Genomic DNA, 25,356 nt, shown 5'->3' with positions numbered 1-25,356 from the left:
TCTATGAGTACCTCGTCATGCCGTATGGGTTGAAGCTCTGAGACAGGGGTACATTCGGCCCTCCATGTCACCCTTTCTTTTTTTGTGAGGAAAAAGGAGGGAGGTCTGCGTCCGTGCATTGATTATGGAGGTCTCAATTCGATCACAGTGGGATTTAGTTATCCACTACCTCTCATTGCTACGGCGGTGGAATCATTCCACGGAGCGCGTTTCTTCACAAAACTGGACCTCTGGAGCGCGTATAATCTGGTGCGTATTCGGGGAGGAGACGAGTGGAAAACAGTGTTTAGTACCACATCAGGCCACTATGAGTACCTCGTCATGCCGTATGGGTTGAAGAATGCTCCAGCCGTCTTCCAATCCTTTGTAGATGAGATTCTCAGGGGCTTGCACGGGCAGGGTGTGGTAGTCTATATTGATGACATCTTGATTTATTCTGCCACATGCGCCACGCATGTCTCCCTGGTGCGCAAGGTTCTTGGGCGACTGTTGGAGCATGACCTATACGTCAAGGCTGAGAAATGTGTGTTCTCCAAACAAGCTGTTTCCTTCCTGGGTTATCGCATTTCCAGCTCGGGGGTGGTGATGGAGTGTGACCGCGTTAACGCTGTGCGTAATTGGTCGACTCCGACCACGGTAAAGGAGGTGCAGCGGTTTTTAGGGTTTGCCAATTACTACCAGAGGTTAATCCGGGGTTTTGGCCAAGTAGCGGCGCCCATTACTTCATTGCTGAAGGGAGGGCCGGTGCGTCTGCGGTGGTCGGCAGAGGCTGATGGAGCCTTCAACCAGTTGAAGGCACTGTTCACGGAGGCTCCCGGGTTGGCGCATCCGGACCCTTCGTTAGCATTCATAGTGGAGGTGGATGCGTCCGAGGCTGGGGTTGGAGCCGTGCTGTCTCAGCGCTCGGGCACGCCACCGAAGCTCCGTCCCTGCGCTTTCTTTTCTATGAAGCTGAGTCCGGCGGAGCGGAACTATGATGTGGGGGACTGGGAGTTACTAGCTATGGTAAAGGCCCTGAAGGTGTGGAGACACTGGCTAGAGGGGGCTAAACACCCTTTCCTCATCTGGACTGACCACCGCAATCTGGAGTATATTCGAGCAGCGAGGAGACTGAATCCGCGTCATGCTAGGTGGGCCATGTTCTTTACATGCTTTAGATTTACGATCTCTTATAGACCAGGTTCCCTTAACACTAAGGCCGACGCGCTGTCCCGTCTCTATGACACCGAGGACCGGTCCATCGAACCCACTCCCATCCTTCCAGCCTCTTGGCTGGTGGCCCCGGTGGTATGGGAGGTGGACGCGGACATCGAGCGGGCGTTGAGGGTTGAACCTGCGCCTACACAGTGTCCGACCGGTCGTAGGTACGTGCCGCTTGGTGTCCGTGATAAATTGATTCGGTGGGCTCACACACTCCCGTTTTCGGGTCATCCGGGGATTGATAGGACAGTGCGGGGTCTTAGGGGGAAATACTGGTGGCCCACCTTAGCTAAGGATGTGAAGCTCTATGTCTCTTCCTGTTCGGTATGCGCTCAGAGTAAGGCTCCTAGTCATCTGCTTAGAGGGAAGTTACAACCCCTCCTGGTTCCAAAACGGCCATGGTCCCATCTCTCGGTAGATTTCCTTACTGATCTTCCCCCATCTCAGGGGAACACTACCGTTCTGGTCGTTGTGGATCGGTTCTCTAAGTCCTGCCGTCTCCTCCCATTGCCTGGTCTCCCTACGGCCCTACAGACTGCAGAGGCTCTATTTACCAACGTCTTCCGGCACTACGGGGTTCCAGAGGACATCGTATCTGATCGGGGTCCCCAGTTCACGTCCCGGGTTTGGAAGGCGTTTATGGAGCGTCTGGGGGTCTCGGTCAGCCTTACCTCTGGTTATCACCCCGAAAGTAATGGGCAGGTGGAGAGAGTAAACCAGGAAGTGGGTAGGTTTCTGAGGTCGTTTTGCCAGGACCGGCCAGGAGAATGGGCGAGGTTGAGTTGGCCCAGAACTCACTTCGTCATTCATCCATGAACATGTGGCCATTCGAATGCGTACTGGGCTACCAGCCGGTCCTAGCTCCGTGGCATCAGAGTCAGACCGAAGATCCTGCGGTGGAGGAGTGGGTACAGCGCTCTAGAGAGACCTGGCAGGCAGTCCAGGATTCTCTCAGGCATGCCAGTGAACGGCAGAAGAGAAACGCTGACCGCCACCGCAGTGAGGCCCCGGTGTTCGCACCAGGGGACAGGGTCTGGCTCTCGACCCGAAACCTGCCCCTCCGCCTGCCCTGCCGGAAGCTGGGGCCGCAGTGTGTGGGGCCATTTAAAGTCCTGAGGAGGATAAACGAGGTGTGTTATAGATTGCAACTTCCCTCTTACTATCGCATTAACCCCTCGTTTCATGTGTCTCTCTTTAGGCCGGTGGTAGCTGGTCCCCTACAAGACGGTGAGGTACCGGAGGTCCCTCCACCCCCTCTGGACATCGAGGGGTCCCCGGCGTACACAGTACGAGCTATTCTGGACTCGAGACGCCGGGTGAGGGGCCTGCAGTACCTCGTTGACTGGGAGGGGTACGGTCCGGAGGAGAGGTGCTGGGTACCAGGGAGGGACATTTTAGATCCTTCCCTCTTGAGGGATTTCCACCGCCTCCACCCGGATCGCCCCGCGCCTCGTCCTCCGGGTCGTCCTCGAGGCCGGGGTCGGCGAGCTGCGGGAGCCGTGCGTCAGGGGAGAGGGGGGGTACTGTCACGAATCTCGCCGAAGACGGTGCCTCTTCCTGTTCGGGCGGCGCTCGGCGGTCGTCATCGCCGGCCTATTAGCTGCCATCGATTCCCTTTCCGTTTGTTTCTGTTTATTGGGTTTAATTGGGTACACCTGTTTTGAGTTAGTGTTTGTTTGTAGGCTATTTAAGGGCACTAGGCCCGCTGGGTATTTGTGCGGGTTTGTTCTCTGTTATTTTGGTGTTGGTGTAGAAGTGTATTTCTAATTATTTTCCGGACAGTTTTAGTCCTGTGTATTTTGGACGGGTGGTTTCTTACGCCCTAGTGTTGGCAATGGTAACAATGGTTATCATTTCCAATTACCCCTTGTCCATGCTACATAACCTCTTTCTTAGGAACTAACATTATAAATCAGATGTACTAAAACAGGGTAGAATTCAATTAATTATAGTTATAGTTAAATGTATACGTTGTTTAGCCATTATTCATAAAATTCATAACAGGAACTGATCAGACGAGGGCTGCCAAGGGACTTTACACTGCGATTGAGAATCTTCCATAGCTAGGTGTCAGGGGGAAGAGGAGGAGGAAACCTGAGAGAAAATACAGACAGAGCAGGATGCAAACCTGATCACAAAAAATGCTACACACACATCTTACCCTATGACCTACTGTAACTATAAGGAATTGAATATCTACTTTTAGTTGTTTGAATTTGCATTAACCATAATAAATGTTCTGTAATACTCTGCCACCTGAGAGGTCATCCTCCTGTCAGCCAAGGTAAGTAACATCACATAGGGATGTAGGAGAATTTCTGCTATTCAGTTAATTTCTATCAGCTTTAATCTAAAACATTGGGTTGTCTGTCACTGGACGGTGGTTTCCCATAGTTCGGAGTGTGATTCAAGATGATTCTCTGGACCGCTGGGGGATTCTTTCATCTGTGATTCATTCACAGGCAGCAGGTAAGCCACTAGGGCTGTATTCACTAGAAAGCAAATGGGAAGGGACTGACGTGAACTTGACCAATAAGAAACGTTAGTTTTCTTGTAAAACGTCTTCCGTGTGCATTAAAGAACAGAGTTTTGAGGTCATGTTTGTCATAAAACTAGCCTCCTGCATGTGAGACATGAATGAGTTTGAGTTTTATTTAGCATTAGAACACATTTTAGATATTTGTTGTGTACAAATTACAGAGTTTTTGGAAATGCATGTCAGACTCTGCTTTGTTTTAGCTGTCATTTGTTACATTTTTCAACCTGAAGACATGGCTTCTCCCAGTGGTCTATTATCTGAAGAGCAGTTCCAGTGCTCTGTCTGTCTGGATGTCTTCACGGAGCCTGTTTCCATCCCTTGTGGCCACAGTTTCTGTCTGGCCTGTATTAAGAGACATTAGGGAAAGCAGTGACGTTGTCCCAAATGTAAGAGGATCAGGACGAAAAGATTGAACATATTTAATCTGGTGTCAAATCTGGAAGTGTTCCCTACGACGTCTGCATGAAGAAGACGCTCAAGGCCCTGAAGTCCTGCCTAATGTGTCTGACCTCTTCCTGTGAAACTCTCTTAGAGCCTCATCAGAGAATGGTGAATCTGTAGAGACACACTTCCTGTCCTCCACAGGATCAATCAGCTTGTAAGAATCACAAGAGACTCCTGGAGCTGTTCTGTTGGAGCGACCAGATGTGTGTGTGTGCAGTGCATGGACAGACCACATAACTCATGACATTGAGAGAGAGAGAGTAAAGCCATGTCGGTAATGTTCTCATTCTTCTTTCTTTTTGACTAAATCTTATCTTACTTTCTTTTCTTTCTGCTTCATGATTTCACTGTGGTTTGTTGTCTTTTTAGCCAAGACAAATTCATATCCACATGGTAGAATGGCTTTACTAATTTGTTGATTCCAATTATGTTTCCAATTCTAATTCCTAGGCTCTGATGACAAAGACTGAGGCAGAGGTGCATCAGATGATTTAGGTCAGACTGAATAAGGTGCAGTAGATCAAACAAACTGTCAAACTTGCCAGAGTGAGTTCTTATCAGCATCTTGTTTATCTAACAGTATGTGACTGTTTTTCTACAGTATTTCCCTGTTGTCATCAGACCAGTTCCAAGAGAGACAAATGATAGTGTGCAAGTCTTCAATGTGATTTTCTACGTGGGGTGCCACAAGGGTCAATTCTCAGGCCAACTGTTTTTCGGGATTTCATGTCATCAGATCGAGAGGATGTGTGGGGGTCATCACTGCTCTGGTGCGCTCCATCGAGAGACGTCAGGCTGAGCTCATCAAGGTGATTGAGGAGAAGCAGAAAGCAGCAGAGAGGCAGCCTGAAGAGTTCATCAAGGAACTGGAGCAGGAAATCACTGAGCTACAGATGAGAAGCACTGAGCTGGAGCGGCTGCCACACACAGAGGAACACCTCCACCTCCTACAGGTCTCTTTCTCCATGTTGGATACAGTGTGTATTACTGGATGTTATGTTTCAAGTCTAAAGTGTTTGTACTGTTTCTTGTGGTAGAGTTTTCCATCCCTGTGCACCCCTCCACCATCCAAGCACTGGTCTGAGATCAGTGTTCCCTCTGACCTAAGTTTGGGGAATGTGAGGAGTGCTGTATTTTATCTGGAGGCGATAGTGCAAACAGCAATAAACATACTGTCAATTAAAGGCCAATATCATCTGTTGTCCTCACATGACAGTTCTAAAATCCATTGAAAGACATCAATGAATTAACCTTTTACTGCAGTGGTCTAAATCAGGGTCACTGTTAAGGGAATTTTACAATTCCTATATATACAGTGGGGAGAACAAGTATTTCATACACTGCCGATTTTGCAGGTTTCCCTACTTTCAAAGCATGTAGAGGTCTGTAATTTTTATCATAGGTACACTTCAACTGTGAGAGACGGAATCTAAAACAAAAATTCGGAAAATCTCATTGTATGATTTACCTCAATAAGCCTGACTAACCGGTGTCTGTATATAGCCTTGCTACTCTTATTTTCAAATGTCTTTTTACTGTTTTATTTCTTTACTTAGCTACACACACACATACCTTTTTTTTATTTCACCATTGGTTAGAGCCTGTAAGTAAGCATTTCACTGTAATACTACACCTGTTGTATTCGGCGCACGTGACAAATACACTTGGATTTGATTTGATTTCAAATCCCACTATACCACCTTCACTATGCAATCTGGTTTCCGAGCTGGTCATGGGTGCACCTCAGCCACGCTCAAGGTCCGAAATGATATCATAAACACCATCAATAAAAGACAGTACTGTGCAGCCGTCTTCATCGACCTGGCCCAGGCTTTCGACTCACAGAGATCAGTGTGTCAAATCAGGAGTACCACAGGGTTCGATTCTCGTGCTGACTCTTTTCTCTGTATATATATCAACAATGTAACTCTTGCTGCGGGTGATTCCTTGATCCACCTCTACGCAGACAACACCATTCTGTATACACCTTGCCCTTCTTTGGACACTTAACAAACCTCCAAACAAGCTTCAATGCCATACAACACTCCTTCCGTGGCCTCCAACTGCTTTTAAATGCTAGTAAAACTAAATGCATGCTCTTCAATCGGTTGCTGCCCGCACCCGCCATGTGTGATGTAGCCTCTGGACACTCCTTGTAGCTGGAAGGAGAAGGTCTGTCCCGAGGACTGCTGGGTGGAGACGAAGAAACGGGAACCAGCCACAGCCGGAACACAGTTTGATGGCTGAGCAGCACAGAGCTGAGAATTTTCACATGCTGCCCTTGAGCTGTTTACCTGTGTTTGAAGAGATCATTAGTTGCTGTCATGTTTGTCATTCCTTTTACCTTAAAGGGACACGTTGGTATAAAGAGATCGGGAGACAGCCGCAGGAATGCGTAATAGGAGTTTTATTTACCCAAATTACAGTGTGCCATGTACAGGCACGGGAACGAAGACCAAACAAAAACACTATACAAAACACAGGGTTGAAACACAAACATAAGAGGGAGGAGTACCTCAAATAAATACACCGGGGCGAAACCCGTAACATACACGCACACAATGATACCCCACGGGTTGACACCCGTAATCATCTGCGCAATACAAGCAGCACAGGTACTCACACGATCAATGGACATTGGAACAATAATCGACAGCCCAAGGGAAACCAAAAGGCACATTTATACAATTAAAATCAGGGAAATGGGGACCAGGTGTGCGTAATGACACAGTTCTGGAGGGATCCGTGACATAAAGGGGCAATCTGCCAATAGAACATACATTTTATTTTGTTTTACTTTAAAGGGATAATCTGCTATTGGTATATACAATTTCACACTTTTAAATTATTAATATATATCCACTGATTCTGGGCAGCAGGTAACCTAGTGGTTAGGGTGTTGGGCCAGTAACCGAAAGATTGCTAGATCAAATCTCCGAGTTGACAATGTACACACATCTGTTGTTCTGCCCCTGAACAAGGCAGTTATCCCACTGTTCCTAGGCCGTCATTGTAAATAAGAATTTTCTCTTAACTGACTTGCCTAGTTAAATTAAAAACATAATTCTTGAAGAATATAACTTATAAATGCCTCACAAGCTTAGTTTAACTACCTCATCAGAACATCTTATTTTTATTTTCTTACATTGTTTGCTGCATTGTTATAAAGCAGTTTGACTTTTAAAAAGCCCTACATATGTGAGATAGTGTAGTACATGAGTTTAATTTAACCTCCCAAACAGGCACTTTGCTGACTCTACTTTCTGTTTCTCTATCTCTAGTTGGTTATTTTGATTAACTTTTCCACACTGTCATGGATTATATTTATGGGTAATCTGCACAGTAATGTAACAGGCACTCTTTTGCTAAATCTACTTTCTGTTTCCATGGCAGTGTGTGCAGTTTATTGGTGACTTCCTTAAAATGCACTTAAAAAAAACATTTGCTTTTGAAGAGAGAGCGAGAGAGAGAGAGAGAGAGAGAGAGAGAAAGAGAAAGAGAAAGACTTTTGTTTGCAACTGTTGGACTAATGAGTACACCCTAAATCAGCTAAATGCAGACAAGAGCGCGCAAGGCTATATTAAATGTGTCACTGTCTGTCACCTTGATTACCCTAATTTGTCTCTCGACCAATGTGCACCTACGTTGCAAACTTTAATTCATAGGCTAGGTTGTAGCAAACTCATGACGGGTATACGGACGGTATAGTGCATTTTTGTTGTGGGTTTTCCAAATGTATTGCATGATTTGGCGTTGCTGTGTCAACAGAGACTTGATAACAAAAGGAATGTGTGTATCAGTGTCCATTCACTTGGTTGTTTGCTTGGTACTTCTATCAGATAAACATGTAAAACCAGCCAGGCTTGATTCAGATTCAGGCAGGAATTCTTCTTGCGTAAGGCATTTCAAAAGTAAATATACAGTTGAAGTCAGAAGTTTACACACACTTAGGTTGGAGTCACTAAAATTTGTTTTCAACCACTCCACAATAATTTTTTGTAACAATCTATAGTTTTGGCAAGTTGGTTAGGACATCTACTTTGTGTATGGCCCAAGTCATTTTTTCAACAATTGTTTACAGACAGATTATTTCACATATAATTCACTGTATCACAATTCTAGTGTGTCAGAAGTTCACATACACTAAGTTGACTGTGCCTTTAAACAGCTTGGAAAGTACCAGAAAATGATGTCATGGCTTTAGAAGCTTCTGAGTCAATTGGAGGTGTACCTGTGGATGTATTTCAAGGCCTACCTTCAAACTCAGTGCATCTTTGCTTGACATCATTGGAAAAGAAAAAAAATAAATCAACCAAAACCTCAGAAAAAATTTTTTAGTCCTCCACAAGTCTGGTTCATCCTTGGGAGCAATTTCCAAACGCCTGAAGGTACCACGTTCATCTGTAGAAACAATAGTACGCAAGTATAAACACCATGGAACCACGCAGCAGTCATACCGCTCAGGAAAGAGATGCGTTGTGTATCCTAGAGATGAACGTACTTTGGTGCCATGTATTGCGAGATCTTGGCCAACAACCTCCTTCCCTCAGTAAGAGCATTGAAAATGGGTCGTGGCTGGGTCTTCCAGCATGACAACGACCCGAAACACACAGCCAGGGCTACTAAGGAGTGGCTCCGTAAGAAGCATCTCAAGGTCTTGGAGTGGCCTAGCCAGTCTCCAGACCTGAACCCAATATAAAATCCTTGGAGGGAGCTGAAAGTCCATATTGCCCAGTGACGACCCCGAAACCTGAAGGATCTGGAGAAGGTCTGTATGGAGGAGTGGGCCAAAATCCCTTCTGCAGTGTGTGCAAACCTGGTTAAGAACTACAGGAAACGTATGATCTCTGTAATTGCAAACAAAGGTTTCTGTACCAAATATTAAGTTCTGCTTTTCTGATGTATCAAATACTTATGTCATGCTATAAAATGCAAATGAATTACTTAAAAATCATACACAGTATAAATTCTCCCCACTGTATAAAGGGTTTCTCCTGGAGGCCCATGAGGAACGACAGAACACAGCTGTGGGAACGTTCTCTCTGGGCAGTGGGACTGGGGTCGTTCTTGTGCCGTGCAACAAGAGTTACGGTTAGGGTTGTAAAATTCCTGAAACTTTCCCAGGTGGAGGATTCAATCCCTGCTCATACTGTACCTTCCTGATTCTGGAGATCCTCCAACCGTGATTTCTGGAAAACCTGGGTATTTTGGGCAAATTACCGTAATTTTCCAATCCTAGACAAGAGTTTGTTACCTTTACGTACTATAGCTAGAACCACCAATAAGAAATGATCAGTGACTTACCTTACATGATTGTGTACCAATGTCATTGTTCTCTATTGATTGACTTTACATGTTGTTTTACTGTTAGGCCTCTGGGGTGAGTCAAAGCAACAATCAACCTAGATCATCAGTAACAGTCACCTGGACAGCACCATCCTCATCCTCATTGGGCAACATCGTAGTCAAGTGAGTCTGCTAGAGTTGAAAAATAATAGTAACTTTCCCAAATTACCAGGTTTTCCAGAAATCCTGTTTGGAAGATTCTAGATTTCCTGCTTATTTCCTCCTGAATTCATAAACCCGGAAACCTTACAAACAGGTTTCCTGAAAAATGTGGGAATTTGGGGAAAATTACATTACACAGAACACAATTATTTTTTACGCAATTTGTCTGTTGGAATTTTTTACGAAATGTTTGCCAAAGTGTCATGGATTTTGAAACAATTACAGTACTGTATATCCATTTGCAGGATGTTTTACAGACAAGATTTACAACAATTAGTTGCATGATGCCTCTAAATATTTTCTCTGGGTAACACATTTCCAGGAGAGTTTTTCCAGAAATCCCAGTTGGAGAATCTCCAGAATCAGGAGGGAATGAGCACAATCCTACAACCATGGGAATGTTTCAGGAATTTTGCAACCATATTTTGTAGGATACTTGTGCAGTCTAATATTGGTACGATTATCTGTCTTCCTCTTCAAGGACAACATTTATGCAGACCTCTAGTGTATAAATTTCGGTGTTCCTCAAGGTTCCGTTTTAGGACCATTATTGTTTTCACTATATATTTTACCTCTTGGGAATGTTATTCGAAAACATAATGTTAACTTTCACTGCTATGCGGATAACACACAGCTGTACATTTCAATGAAACATGGTGAAGCCCCAAAATTGCCCTTGCTAGAAGCATGTGTTTCAGACATAAGGAAGTGGATGGCTGCAAACTTTCTACTTTTAAACTCGGACAAAACAGAGATGCTTGTTCTAGGTCCCAAGAAACAAAGAGATCTTCTGTTGAATCTGACAATTAATCTTAATGGTTGTACAGTCGTCTCAAATAAAACTGTGAAGGACCTCAGCGTTACTCTGGACCCTGATCTCTCTTTTGAAGAACATATCAAGACCATTTCAAGGACAGCTTTTTTCCATCTACGTTACATTGCAAAAATCAGAAACTTTCTGTCCAAAAATGATGCAGAAAAATTAATCCATGCTTTTGTCACTTCTAGTTTAGACTACTGCAAAGCTCTACTTTCCGGCTACCCGGATAAAGCACTAAATAAACTTCAGTTAATGCTAAATACGGCTGCTAGAATCCTGACTAGAACCAAAAAATTTGATCATATTACTCCAGTGCTAGCCTCTACACTGGCTTCCTGTCAAAGCAAGGGCTGATTTCAAGGTTTTACTGCTAACCTACAAAGCATTACATGGGCTGGCTCCTACCTATCTCTCTGATTTGGTCCTGCCGTACATACCTACACGTACGCTACGGTCACAAGACGCAGGCCTCCTAATTGTCCCTAGAATTTCTAAGCAAACAGCTGGAGGCAGGGCTTTCTCCTATAGAGCTCAATTTTTATGGAACGGTCTGCCTACCCATGTCAGAGACGCAAACTCGGTCTCAACCTTTAAGTCTCTACTGAAGACTCATCTCTTCAGTGGGTCATATGATTGAGTGTAGTCTGGCCCAGGAGTGGGAAGGTGAACGGAAAGGCTCTGGAGCAACGAACCGCCCTTGCTGTCTCTGCCTGGCCAGTTCCCCTCTTTCCACTGGGATTCTCTGCCTCTAACCCTATTACAGGGGCTGAGTCACTGGCTTACTGGGGCTCTCTCATGCCGTCCCTGGAGGGGGTGCGTCACCTGACTGGGTTGATTCACTGATGTGGTCATCCTGTCTGGGTTTATGCTGCAGTAGTTTATGTGTCGGGGGGCTAGGGTCAGTTTGTTATATCTGGAGTACTTCTCCTGTCCTATTCGGTGTCCTGTGTGAATCTAAGTGTGCGTTCTCTAATTCTCTCCTTCTCTCTTTCTTTCTCTCTCTCTGAGGACCTGAGCCCTAGGACCATGCCACAGGACTACCTGACATGATGACTCCTTGCTGTCCCCAGTCCACCTGGCCATGCTGATGCTCCAGTTTCAACTGTTCTGCCTTATTATTATTCGACCATGCTGGTCATTTATGAACATTTGAACATCTTGGCCATGTTCTGTTATAATCTCCACCCGTCACAGCCAGAAGAGGACTGGCCATCCCACATATGCTCTCTAATTCTCTCTTTCTTTCTCTCTCTCGGAGGACCTGAGCCCTAGGACCATGCCCCAGGAATACCTGACATGATGACTCCTTGCTGTCCCCAGTCCACCTGACTGTGCTGCTGCTCCAGTTTCAACTGTTCTGCCTTATTATTATTCGACCATGCTGGTCATTTATGAACATTTGAACATCTTGGCCATGTTCTGTTATAATCTCCACCCGGCACAGCCAGAAGAGGACTGGCCACCCCACATAGCCTGGTTCCTCTCTAGGTTTCTTCCTAGGTTTTGGCCTTTCTAGGGAGTTTTTCCTAGCCACCGTGCTTCTACACCTGCATTGCTTGCTGTTTGGGGTTTTAGGCTGGGTTTCTGTACAGCACTTTGAGATATCAGCTGATGTACGAAGGGCTATATAAATAAATTTGATTTGATTTGCAGTGCCTAGCATGACAGTAAACCGACTGTCCTCAGTTGTCAACACTACAAGTGCTCCAACCACAGCTCCTACTCCAACCACCACAACTACAGCTCCTACTCCAACAACCACAACTGCAGCTCCTACTCCAACAACCACAACTGCAGCTCCTACTCCAACAACCACAACTACAGCTCCTACTACGACAACCACAACTACAGCTCCTACTCCAACAACCACAGCTTCTAATACAACAACCACAACTACAACTTCTACTCCAACAACCACAGCTCCTACTACGACAACCACAACTACAGCTCCTACTACAACAACCACAACTGTAGCTCCTACTCCAACAACCACAACTACAGCTCCTACTATGACAACCACAACTACAGCTCCTACTCCAACAACCACAGCTTCTAATACAACAACCACAACTACAGCTCCTACTCCAACAACCACAGCTTCTAATGCGACAACCACAACTTCTACTCCAACAACCACAGCTTCTAATGCGACAACCACAACTACAACTTCTACTACGACAACCACAGCTTCTAATGCGACAACCACAACTACAGCTTCTACTACGACAACCAAAGCCTCTAACTTGACATCACCTACACAACTAATAACTCAACAGATGAGCACTACACCTCAAACTGCTGTACAGTCAACAACTAATAGTGGACCTGGTAAGTGTGATTTATTGTGCTTAATATCTAATCAAACTGGTAATAGAGGTCAACCCACGCCTGCCCGCCTGCCCGCCCGCCCGCCTATATTATTGACTCATTGGGTCTCTACAGGACATAAGTTTGTACTCAGGATGAAATTCACCTCGACGACAAAGCTAACCAAATCGGAGATCTTCAAGCAGGTGAGAGTCACAGTAAAACATATAAATGTATAATAAATTATGAATAATTAATCTCACCAAATGATTATAGGATGAGGAAAAACCTCACTCAACGGGATTTAAGTGTAAGATTGTTAAACAAATAAGGATATTGAATAAAGATGGAAAGTAAAGTGAATGAGGGGGAAGGAGCGTGAAGAGGAGAGAGAAAGTAGCAATAACAAATGTACTAAATGATGTAACCCCTGTGTTAATTCCAGCTCCGTGAAGAACCGATCAGACGAGGGCTGCCAGGGGACTTTACACTGTGATTGAGAATCTTTCAGAGCTAGTTGACAGGGGGAAGAGGAGGAGGACACCTGAGAGAAAACACAGAGAGAACAGAATGCAAACCTGATCACAAAGATATCTTACACAAATACTTTACAATAGATTATCTTCCAGATTACAGTCTTTAGTTGTTGGAAAATGCATTAACCATAATTAATGTTCTGTAATAACTTTGAAATGAAACCATATAGGTTGATGACTACATTTTACCTAGAATTGTGTGTTTATTATAGATAGAAATTAGATTTTGACAAATCATGGAAAACTGTTGCATCTTTTGAAAATAAAAGGTTTTATTTTTCTGAATATCTGTGTGTCAGACCTTTCTGGCGTGGAGAGGGTTAAAAGATGGGGAGGCAGACACAATATCATACATACAGCACTGTAGAAAGGGGAGGGGCTAAACTTTACCTCAGCATTTGATTGACACACAGCGGAACCTGATTAACTCTACTCTGCCACCTGAGAGGTCAACATCCTTTCAGCCATGTTAAGTAACATCACACAGGGATGCAGGAGATATAATTTCTGCTATTCAGTTATGTGTTATCAGCTTTGATCTAAAACATTGGGTTGTCTGTCACTGGACTCTGGTTTCCCATAGTTCAGAGTATGATTCATGATGTCACTGGACGCTGGTTTCCCAAAGTTCAGAGTATGATTCATGATGTCACTGGACGCTGGTTTCCCAAAGTTCAGAGTATGATTCATATTGACACTGGACGCTGGTTTCCCAAAGTTCCGAGTATGATTCATGAGGACTCTTTGGTCTTTGACCGATGCTTTCACAGGCAGCTGATAAGACACTATGGCTGTATTCACTAGGAAGCAAACAGAAGAAAACAGGGATGGACTAAGGTGAACTTGTCCAATAAGAAACGTTAGTTTTCTTGCAAAAAGTTTTGCTATTGTGTGCACTAATGAACAGAATTTTAAGGTCATGGCTTGTTGTAAAAGTAGCCACATGCATGTGAGCTATGAATGAGTTTGAGTTGATTTACTCTTTGATTTACTTTCTCTGCTTTATTTAGGATTAGAAGTTTTAGATATTTTGTCCATAGTGTAGGAGTAGAAGACATTTTTGATATTTGTCCATGTTTTATATAGAATTATAAGACGCTTTACATATTTGTCCATAGTGTTTTATTAATTAAGCAATCAGGTCTGAGGGGGTGTGGGAAATGGCCAATATTCCATAGCTAAGGGCTGTTCTTAGGCACCCTGCAACACGAAGTGTCTGGATACAGCCCTTAGCCGTGGTATATTGGATATATTACACAAACCCTGAGGTGCTTTATAGCTATTATAAACTGGTTACCAACGTAATTAGAGCAGTAAAAATACATGTTTTGTCATACCTGTGGTATACAGTTGCATTCAGGGCTCGACCCACCCAGTTTATAAATAGGATTAGAAGACGTTTCAGATATTTATCCAGTGTTTTATATAGAATTAGAAGACATTTTAGATATTTGTCCAGTGTTAAAATTAGGGAGTTTTTTTCCATTTCATTTACAGTGGAAATTCATTTCAAAGACATTGCCTTGTTTTAGCCATCACTCTGAAACGGTGTTCCATTCTTTACATTTTTCAACCTGAAGACATGGCTTCTCCCAGTGGTCTATTATCTGAAGAGCAGTTCCAGTGCTCTGTCTGTCTGGATGTCTTCACTGAGCCAGTCTCCATCCCATCTGGCCACAGTTTTTGCCTGGCCTGTATAAAGAGACATTAGGGAAAGCAGTGATATTGCCCCAAATGTAAGAGTGTGATTAAAGATGCCCTGATATCCTAGAGAACTCATTCACTAAAGAAATGAAAATAATACAAATATTTGATCTAGTGCCAAATCTGGAGGTGTGCCCTAGGATGTCTGCACGGGGAAGAAGCTCAAAGCCCAGAAGTCCTGCCTGGTGTGTCTGACATTTTCCTGTGAGATTCACCTGCAGCCTCATCAGAGAGTTGCTATGCTGAAGGTCCACAAGCTGATCGACCATGTGGAGGAGAGGATGTGTAAGAAGCACGAGAGACTCCTGGAGCTGTTCTGTTGGAGCGACCAGGCGCGTGTGTGCGCTGTGGATGGACACGGACCACAGAACTCACAACATTGTTCTAGCAGAGAGACAGAGAGTAAAGCCATGTCAGTAATGTTCACAAGATCAAACACATCGGAAAACTTAACAGAGTGAGTTCTTTTGATAAGCATCTTGTATCTTGTTGATCTATTGTTACCGGTTCAGTTCCATTGGCACAACAGAATGTGACTGTTTTTCTACAGTATATCCTTGGTGTCATCAGACCAGTTCCAAGAAAGAGAAAAAGGAAAGTGTGCACGTCTTCAATGTGATTTTCTAGGTGGGGTTACACAAGGTTCCATTTTCAGACCAACTGTTGTGTTTTATTTTTGCCTCAGAAACCACTCTGTCAATCCATGTTTTTGGAGCAGAAGAGAAAGGGTAATGCAGGGTTTCCCCAAGGGGTCTGACTGGGTGCACCTTTTGGTTTCTGCACTAGCACTACACAGCTGATTTAACTGATCAACTAGTCTTGGCTAAAACCAAAACGTGCACCCCTTGGGGTCCTGAGGACTGAGTTTGGGAAACAGTGGGGTAATGCGACTATACAAACCAATCATATCATTATCTCATGTCCTGTATCCTTCAGTGATGTGTGGTGAGGTCTGAGGCTGGCCAGGGTTAGTATAGGAACAGGTGGGAGAGGGGAAGGAGAGGGGGAAGAAGAGGGGGAAGGAAAGATGGAACGATAGGGTGAAGGTGAGGAGGAGAGGGGGAAGGAGAGGAGAAGGAGAGGAGGAAGGAGATGAGGAAGGAGAGGGGGAAGAAGAAGGGGAAGGAGAGGCAGAAGGAGAGGGGGAAGGAGAGGAGGAAGGAGAGGGGGAAGGATAGGGGGAAGGAGAGGGTGAAGGAGAGGAGAAGGAGACAAGGAAGGAGATGAGGAAGAAGAGGAGAAGGGAGAAGGAGAGGGGGAGGAGATGGGGAAGGAGAGGAGGAAAGCGAGGGGGAAGGTGAGGGTTAGGACGAGGAGGAGAGGAGGAAGGAGAAAGGGGAGGAGGAGAGGAGAAAGGACAGGAGGAAGGAGAGGGGGAGGAGAGAGGAAATGAGAGGGGGAGGAGAGGGGGAAGGAGGGGAGGAAGGAGAGGAGGATGGAGAAGAGGAGGAGTAGAGGGGGAAGGAGAGGAGGGTGGAGAGGAGGAAAGCGAGGGGAGGAGAGGGTGAACGAGAGGAGAAAGAGAAGAGGAAGGAGATGAGGAAGGAGAAGAGGAGAAGGAGGAAGGAGAGGGCGAAGGAGAGGAGGAAAGCAATGGGGAAGGTGAGGAGAGGAGGAAGAGAAGAGGAAGGAGTTGAGGAAGGAGTTGAGGAAGGAGAGGAAGAAGGAGAGGGGAGAGGAGGAAGAGAGAATGAAGAAGGAGAGGAGGAAGGAGAGGAGGAAGAGAGAAGGAAGGAGAAGAGGAAGGAGAGGAGGAAGTAGAAGAGGAAGGAGAGGAGAAGGGAGAGGAGGAGGAGAGGGGGAAGGAGAAGGGAAAGAAGATGGGGAGGAGAGGAGGAAGGAGAGGGGGAGGAGAGGAGGCAGGGGAGGAGGAGGAGAGAGGGAGGAGAGGAGGAGGAGAGGGGGAAGGAAAGGAGGAGGAGAAGAGGTCACCCAGGAGAAGTTCAATGTGCTGCAAGAGGTGGGGGACTCTACCTCGTTCATCTTTCTTTCACATCATCATGATAAACTCACCTACTCTACCATGTCCCTATTTCCCTCCCACTCTCTTGTTTCCCTATCTCTCTCTTGCTCTTTCTCCCATCTCTCTCTCTTTCTATTTTTCCCTCCCCCCTCTCTTTCGTCATCTCTAGGCTTATGATGCTCAATTGGAAGTGGTAAGATAAACCTTCAGTAAAACTATGAACAATCAATCAATCAACAACATCAAATAACTTGTATGTTTCCATTTGTCCACTAAAGGATCAGAGATCACTGAAGGAGAGGCAGAGGAGGTAGAGGAGCTGAAATAGGAGAGACGGAGAGCTCTGACACTGGAGGGACAGCTCACTACTGCCACCCTCTAGGTAGACATTGACCCTACCAATGAATACAGAGCCAGATACTTATATGTATATTCTATTGTATTCTATTTCAGTTATATTTTATTCTACTCTACTCAGTTCCAGGAGAGTGTCAGATCTGTAAGGAGAGAGAAATTTACTGAAGGTCCGTTATGATACACTACCAGATACAGTGCCTTGCGAAAGTATTCGGCCCCCTTGAACTTTGCGACCTTTTGCCACATTTCAGGCTTCAATCATAAAGATATAAAACTGTATTTTTTTGTGAAGAATCAACAACAAGTGGGACACAATCATGAAGTGGAACGACATTTATTGGATATTTCAAACTTTTTTAACAAATCAAAAACTGAAAAATTGGGCGTACAAAATTATTCAGCCCCTTTACTTTCAGTGCAGCAAACTCTCTCCAGAAGTTCAGTGAGGATCTCTGAATGATCCAATGTTGACCTAAATGACTAATGATGATAAATACAATCCACCTGTGTGTAATCAAGTCTCCGTATAAATGCACCTGCACTGTGATAGTCTCAGAGGTCCGTCAAAAGCGCAGAGAGCATCATGAAGAACAAGGAACACACCAGGCAGGTCCGAGATACTGTTGTGAAGAAGTTTAAAGCCGGATTTGGATACAAAAAGATTTCCCAAGCTTTAAACATCCCAAGGAGCACTGTGCAAGCGATAATATTGAAATGGAAGGAGTATCAGACCACTGCAAATCTACCTAGACCTGGCCGTCCCTCTAAACTTTCAGCTCATACAAGGAGAAGACTGATCAGAGATGCAGCCAAGAGCCCCGTGATCACTCTGGATGAACTGCAGAGATCTACAGTTGAGGTTGGAGACTCTGTCCATAGGACAACAATCAGTCGTATATTGCACAAATCTGGCCTTTATGGAAGAGTGGCAAGAAGAAAGCCATTTCTTAAAGATATCCATAAAAAGTGTAGTTTAAAGTTTGCCACAAGCCACCTGGGAGACACACCAAACATGTGGAAGAAGGTGCTCTGGTCAGATGAAACCAAAATTGAACTTTTTGGCAACAATGCAAAACGTTATGTTTGGCGTAAAAGCAACTCAGCTGAACACACCATCCCCACTGTCAAACATGGTGGTGGCAGCATCATGGTTTGGGCCTGCTTTTCTTCAGCAGGGACAGGGAAGATGGTTAAAATTGATGGGAAGATGGATGGAGCCAAATACAGGACCATTCTGGAAGAAAACCTGATGGAGTCTGCAAAAGACCTGAGACTGGGACGGAGATTTGTCTTCCAACAAGACAATGATCCAAAACATAAAGCAAAATCTACAATGGAATGGTTCAAAAATAAACATATCCAGGTGTTAGAATGGCCAAGTCTGCCAAGTCCAGACCTGAATCCAATCGAGAATCTGTGGAAAGAACTGAAAACTGCTGTTCACAAATGCTCTCCACCCAACCTCACTGAGCTCGAGCTGTTTTGCAAGGAGGAATGGGAAAAAATTTCAGTCTCTCGATGTGCAAAACTGATAGAGACATACCCCAAGCGACTTACAGCTGTAATCGCAGCAAAAGGTGGCGCTACAAAGTATTAACTTAAGGGGGCTGAATAATTTTGCACGCCCAATTTTTCAGTTTTTGATTTGTTAAAAAAGTTTGAAATATCCAATAAATTTCGTTCCACTTCATGATTGTGTCCCACTTGTTGTTGATTCTTCACACAAAAATACAGTTTTATATCTTTATGTTTGAAGCCTGAAATGTGGCAAAAGGTCGCAAAGTTCAAGGGGGCCGAATACTTTTGCAAGGCACTGTAGTTGAGTATTAGTGGAAGACGTTGCTTTGAGACAATGTGTTGTATGTGAAACTTTTTTAATGATTAACTATGGACTAGCAGCGGTATGTCTGTCTCTTTCTTCTTCTCTCTCTCTCTCTCACACACACACACACACACACACACACACAGCACCCTATCTACACACAGTCATACACAAGAGGAACAAAAAATAGCCAAAGACTCCAGCCACTGGCTGTTCTCTCTGCTACTGCACGTCAAGCGGTACCAGAGCACAAAGTCTAGGCTCCTTAACAGCTTCTGTCCCCAAGCCATAAGACTGACGAACAGCTAACCAAATGGCTGCACAGACTATTTGCATTGCCCCCCCTCCCCTCCACCCCCGTCTTTTACACTGCTGCTACTCTCTGTTTATCATCTATGCATAGTCACTTAACTCTACCTACATGTAGATATTACCGAAAATACCTCTAGTGTGCAAAAGGTGGCCACTTTGAAAAATCTCACATTTAAAATACATTTTGATTTGTTTTACACTTTCTTGGTTACTACATGATTCCATATGTGTTATTTCATAGTTTTGATGTCTTCACTATTATTTTACAAAGTAGAAAATAGTAAAAATAAAGAAAAACACTGGAATGAGTAGGTGTGTCCAAACCTTTAACTAGTACTGTATATAGTTGAAGTCGGAAGTTTACATACACTTAGTTTGGAGTCATTAAAACTCATTTTTCAACCACTCCACAAATTTCCTGTTAACAAACTATAGTTTTGGCAAGTCGTTTAGGACTTTTGTGCATGACACAAGTCATTTTTTCAACAATTGTTTACAGACAGATTATTGCACTTATAATTCACTGTCTCACAATTCCAGTGGGTCAGAAGTTTACATACACTAAGTTGACTGTGGCTTTAAACAGCTTGGAAAATTAGTTTGGTTAGGTTCATCCTAACCAAACGTCTGACGGTACCACGTTCATCTGTACAAACAATAGTACGTAAGTATAAACACCATGGGACCACGCAGCTGTCATACAGCTCAGGAAGGAGAAGCGTTCTGTCTCCTAGAGATGAACGTACTTTGGTGCGAAAAGTGCAAATCAATCCCAGAACTACAGCAAAGGACCTTGTAAAGATAATGGAGGAAACAGGTACAAAAGTATCTATATTCACAGTAAAACAAGTCCTTTATCGACATAACCTGAAAGGCCGCTCAGCAAGGAAGAAGCCACTGCTCCAAAACCGCCATAAAAAAAGCCAGACTACGGTTTGCAACTGCACATGGGGACAAAGATCGTACTTTTTGGAGAAATGTCCTCTGGTCTGATGAAACAAAAATAGAACTGTTTGGCCATAATGACCATCGTTATGTTTGGAGGAAAAAGGGGGAGGCTTGCAAAGAACACCATCCCAAAAGTGAAGCATGGGGGTGGCAGCATCATGGTATGGGGTGCTTTGCTGCAGGAGGGACTGGTGCACTTCACAAAATAGATGGCATTATGAGGCAGGAAAATTATGTATATATATATATATTGAAGCAACATTTCAAGACATCAGTCAGGAAGTTAAAGCTTGGTCACAAATGGGTCTTCCAAATGGACAATGACCCCAAGCATATTTCCAAAGTTGTGGCAAAATGGCTTAAGGACAACAAAGTCAATCTATTGGAGTGACCATCACAAAGCCCTGACCTCAATCCAATAGAACATCTGTGGAAGAATTGAAAAAGAGTGTGCGAGCAAGGAGGCCTACAAACCTGACTCAGTTACACCAGCTCTGTCAGCTCTGGCGGGAGCAACTTATTGTGGGAAGCTTGTGGAAGGCTACCCAAAACGTTTGACCAAAGTTAAACAATTTAAAGGCAATGCTACAAAATACTAATTGAGTGTATGTAAACTTCTGACCCACTGGGAATGTGATGAAAGATATCAAATCTGAAATAAATCATTCTCTCTACTATTATTCTGACATTTCACATTCTTAAAATAAAGTGGTGATCCTAACTGAACTAAGACTGGGAATTTTTACTAGGATGAAATGTCAGGAATTTAAATGTATTTGGCTAAGGTGTATGTAAACTTCCGACTTCAACTGTATATACTGTACATAAATACATTTATTTTGTCATTTTTTATTTTTACTTCAGTTATTTATTTATTTTTAATCTTAAAACTGCATTGTTGGTTAAGGGCTTGTAAGTAAGCTTTTCACAACCTGTTATATTCAGCGCATGTGACAAATAACATTTGATTTGATTTGAGAAGGTGGACTGAGCAAGGGAGCTGGAAAAAGAGAGGGAGAGATGGATGGATATTCAACAGCTTGAGGAGATGCTGCGAGTGCAGAGTGGGAGAGAAGGAGGCTGGAGGAGGAGAGAGGGAGACTGGAGGAGAGAGGGAGGCTGGAAGAGGAGAGAGGGACGCTAGAGGAGGAGAGAGGGAGGCTAGAGGAGGAGAGAGGGAGGCTGGAGGAGGAGAGAGGGAGGCTGGAGGAGAAGAGAGGAAGGCTGGAGGAGGAGAGAGGAAGGCTGGATGAGGAGAGAGGGAGGCCGGAGGAGGAGAGAGGAAGGCTGGATGAGGAGAGAGGGAGGCCGGAGGAGGAGAGAGGAAGGCTGGAGGAGGAGAGAGGAAGGCTGGAGGAGGAGAGAGGAAGGCTGGAGGAGGAGAGAGGAAGGCTGGAGGAGGAGAGAGGAAGGCTGGAGGAGAAGAGAGGGAGGCTGGAGGAGAAGAGAGGGAGGCTGGAGGAGAAGACAGGGAGGCTGGAGGAGGAGAGAGGAAGGCTGGAGGAGGAGAGAGGGAGGCTGGAGGAGAAGACAGGGAGGCTGGAGGAGGAAAGAGGGAGGCTGGAGGACAAGAGAGGAAGGCTGGAGGAGGAGAAAGAAAGGTTATGAATGGACAAAGAGCGGATAGAGCAGGGATGGGCAACTGGTGGTACGCAAGAATGTCATGGCAAAATGTGTAGAATTGCAGGAAATTAACTCTAAAACTCTATGCAAATGTTTCTTTCTTCTGTCAAAAGAGGGGCAGATACAATGTTTTGCTCGCAAGGTGGGGCGGAGGCCCCAAAACAACATTTTGCTTACGACCACCAAAAGGTTAAGGTCGGCATTTGTGGATGTGGGTGGGCAGATCACTGCAGCCTCTCATGATGAGTTCAGATTTTTTGTGTCTCCCACCCCCATTAAAGTTGCCCATCCCTGGGATTGAGGAACAACAGGAGAGAGAGGGGTAAGAATCTAACCTCTTGAGTATCTAAATATGTTTTATCCTATTCATGATCAAATTTCCCCATTACAAATGCAATAAAAACTTCTTATTGTCAGTCTGTTGTATTCTATTCACTTTTACAGAATCTGTTGAGTCGATAAGAGGGAAGCATGATTGCATGGAGCAGGAAGAGTTACAGTACAGACAGGAAGTCACAGCACTGCAAGAGGGACTCAGTCACAAAGATCAGAGGTCATGACTGTCACAAACATTAATATGAACAATAAATACAAATAATAATAATTACATTAATTAGGATCACAATGTTCTCAGTTTCTAATGTCTTTCTGCCCTTCTTTTGCTCACTTTCTCAGGAGTTTGACATGAGTGTTGAGGACCTCTGTGAAGCCATCACACAGACAAAGGTTGGTCCCTTCTCAGATCATTTAAATAACGACATTACAACAACAGAACAGTTCCTGTTAACATGATTCACTTTCTCTTTTGTTATGCATCTCGTAATCCCTCTCGTAGGCCTTCAGGCTACAGCAGGAGGGCCGTGAGGGCCTGCGCTTCCCCGGGGTTGATAGGAAGCTGGAGAAGTCTTCCAGAGAGCTGAGGGACCCCAAGGCATCCCAGGTAGAGACTGTGTTAGAACTACAGAAGACTAGAGACCTACTGTTACTGCAGCACCGCATAAATAATTACCTGCAGGTAGGCCTAAACACACACACACACACACACACACACACACACAGAGAGACACAGGCGTGCACGCACGCATCACAGGAGGTTGGGGAGGACAGGCTCCTGGTAATGACTGGAGCGGGAAGAGTGGAATGGTATCAAATACATCACACACATGGGTTCCATGTGTTTGATGCCATTCCATCAGCTCCTTTCCAGACATTATTAGGAGCTGTCCTCCCCTCAGCAGTCCCCAAAAGTTTGGACACACCTACTCTTCTATATTTTTTACTATTTTCTAAATTGTAGAATAATAGTGAAGACATCAAAACGATGAAATAACACATGGAATCATGTCGTAACCAGTGTTAAACAAATCTAAATATATTTCATATTGGAGATTATTAAAAGTAGCCACCCTTTGCCTTGATGGCAGCTTTGAACACTCTTGACATTCTTGCAACCAGCTTCACCTAGAATGCTTTTCCAACAGTCTTGAAGGAGTTCACACATATGCTGAGCCCTTGTTAGCTGCTTTTCCTTCCCTCTGCAGTCCAACTCATCCCAAATAGACCCGCTCTCAGCCAAATTCACAATCACATAGCAAATAGCAAATCCCAATCACCTGTCTTGCTGCATATCTTAATTTTGACCTGGCTGATAGCTCTGGTCCAGTGCGTTAGTGCACGTTCTTTCACTATTGGAGCTGACTGAGATGTCAAACAGTTATCACAATATTTGGTAGCTAACTACATAGTCTGAAAAAGGTGCAATGAGCTGCAAGATAGCCTTTTGACCTAGTAATGTTGCGTTAACTTAGTGGGGATTTGCAACAATTGGAGCTGATTGGAGACCATTAGCCAGACCATTAGCCTACTTCCAGAAATGAACATGACCACATGATCCTAATCATTATAATAACTCGATTTAGTCAAACTGTGACTTCAATCACTGTTTACACAGTTGAAATGAGTCTCTGTAGGCCAGCGTTTCCAAAACGTTTTGCCCTAACTCTACACAGGTGATTGAAATAACCAAGTCATCATCAAGCTTTGATGATTTGACTCAGCTACGTGGTGCTAGGGGAAAAAACAAACACGCACCCCTTGGGGTCCCCAGGACCAAGTTTGGGAAACACTGCTCTAGGGCAGGCCGACACTCCCACCTATTGGGGGGCTAATCAGTAACCAATAATCAATTGGCTGTACTTGTCTGTGATGACCAGTGGGAGACCATGCAGGCTGTGAGCCAGCAGCATTCAAGTTTGTTGTTGTCCTAGGGTGTCCAAATCAACACTATGTATGTCAGTGGTTCAATCGTTCATATCTCTAGACCAGGCATGGCCAACTCCAAGAAGCACTACGCCCCATACAGACACCAGAGACTCCACAAGTACCACAGATACTGACTTTAGTTCTGGAAAGCTCTTCTACTGTAGTTCTGGATGGCTCTTCTACTGTAGTTCTGGATGGCCCTTCTACTGTAGTTCTGGATAGCTCTTCTACTGTAGTTCTGGATGACCCTTTTACTGTAGTTCTGGATATCTCTTCTACTGTAGTTCTGGACGGCTCTTCTACTGTAGTTCTGGATGGCCATTCTACTGGAGTTCTGGATGGCCCTTCTACTGGAGTTCTGGATGGCTCTTCTACTGTAGTTCTGGATGGCTCTTCTACTGGAGTTCTGGATGGCTCTCCTACTGGAGTTCTGGATGGCTCTTCTACTGTAGTTCTGGATGGTCCTTCTACTGTAGTTCTGGATGGCCCTTCTACTGTAGTTCTGGATGACCCTTCTACTGTAGTTCTGGATGGCCCTTTACTGTAGTTCTGCATGACCCTTCTACTGTAGTTCTGGATAGTTCTATTGTAGTTCTGGATGGCCCTTCTGCTGTAGTTCTGGATGGCCCTTCTACTGTAGTTCTGGGTAGCCCTTCTACTGTAGTTCTGGATGGCTCTTCTACTGTAGTTCTGGATAGCCCTACTACTGTAGTTCTGGATAGCCCTTCTACTGTAATTCTGGGTGGCCCTTCTACTGTAGTTCTGGAAAGCTCTTTGCTGTGGACGGTACAAACTGTTCAAAACTAGGGCCCAGTTTTTGGGGTCAAGGGGCAGTGGGAAACTCTTGGCCCCAAGAAGAGTGGAGGCAGTGGCACATTGGGTCAGGTTTTACTGGACCATGTGATGTGAGCAGGAACAACTCTGGGCCCTATATATAGTGTTCAAACGAATGCTACTTGCTGTACCGATCTCTTATCTCAGAACTTGATTGGGTATGGGCAGCAGTCTTTA

General features: G+C 44.6%; 1 pseudogene; it reads left to right on the top strand.

Moving 5' to 3' along the window:
• The first annotated feature begins 14,936 nt into the window (after nucleotides 1-14,936).
• On the top strand, nucleotides 14,937-23,675 carry LOC139417043 (E3 ubiquitin-protein ligase TRIM47-like; annotated as a pseudogene).
• The last annotated feature ends 1,681 nt before the right edge of the window (nucleotides 23,676-25,356 follow it).

This window comes from Oncorhynchus clarkii, chromosome 9 (assembly GCF_045791955.1).
Source record: "Oncorhynchus clarkii lewisi isolate Uvic-CL-2024 chromosome 9, UVic_Ocla_1.0, whole genome shotgun sequence".
Lineage (NCBI taxonomy): Eukaryota > Metazoa > Chordata > Actinopteri > Salmoniformes > Salmonidae > Oncorhynchus > Oncorhynchus clarkii.
The sequence above is the reverse complement of the archived record's forward strand: the minus strand, read 5'-3'. Positions and strand labels throughout refer to the sequence as shown.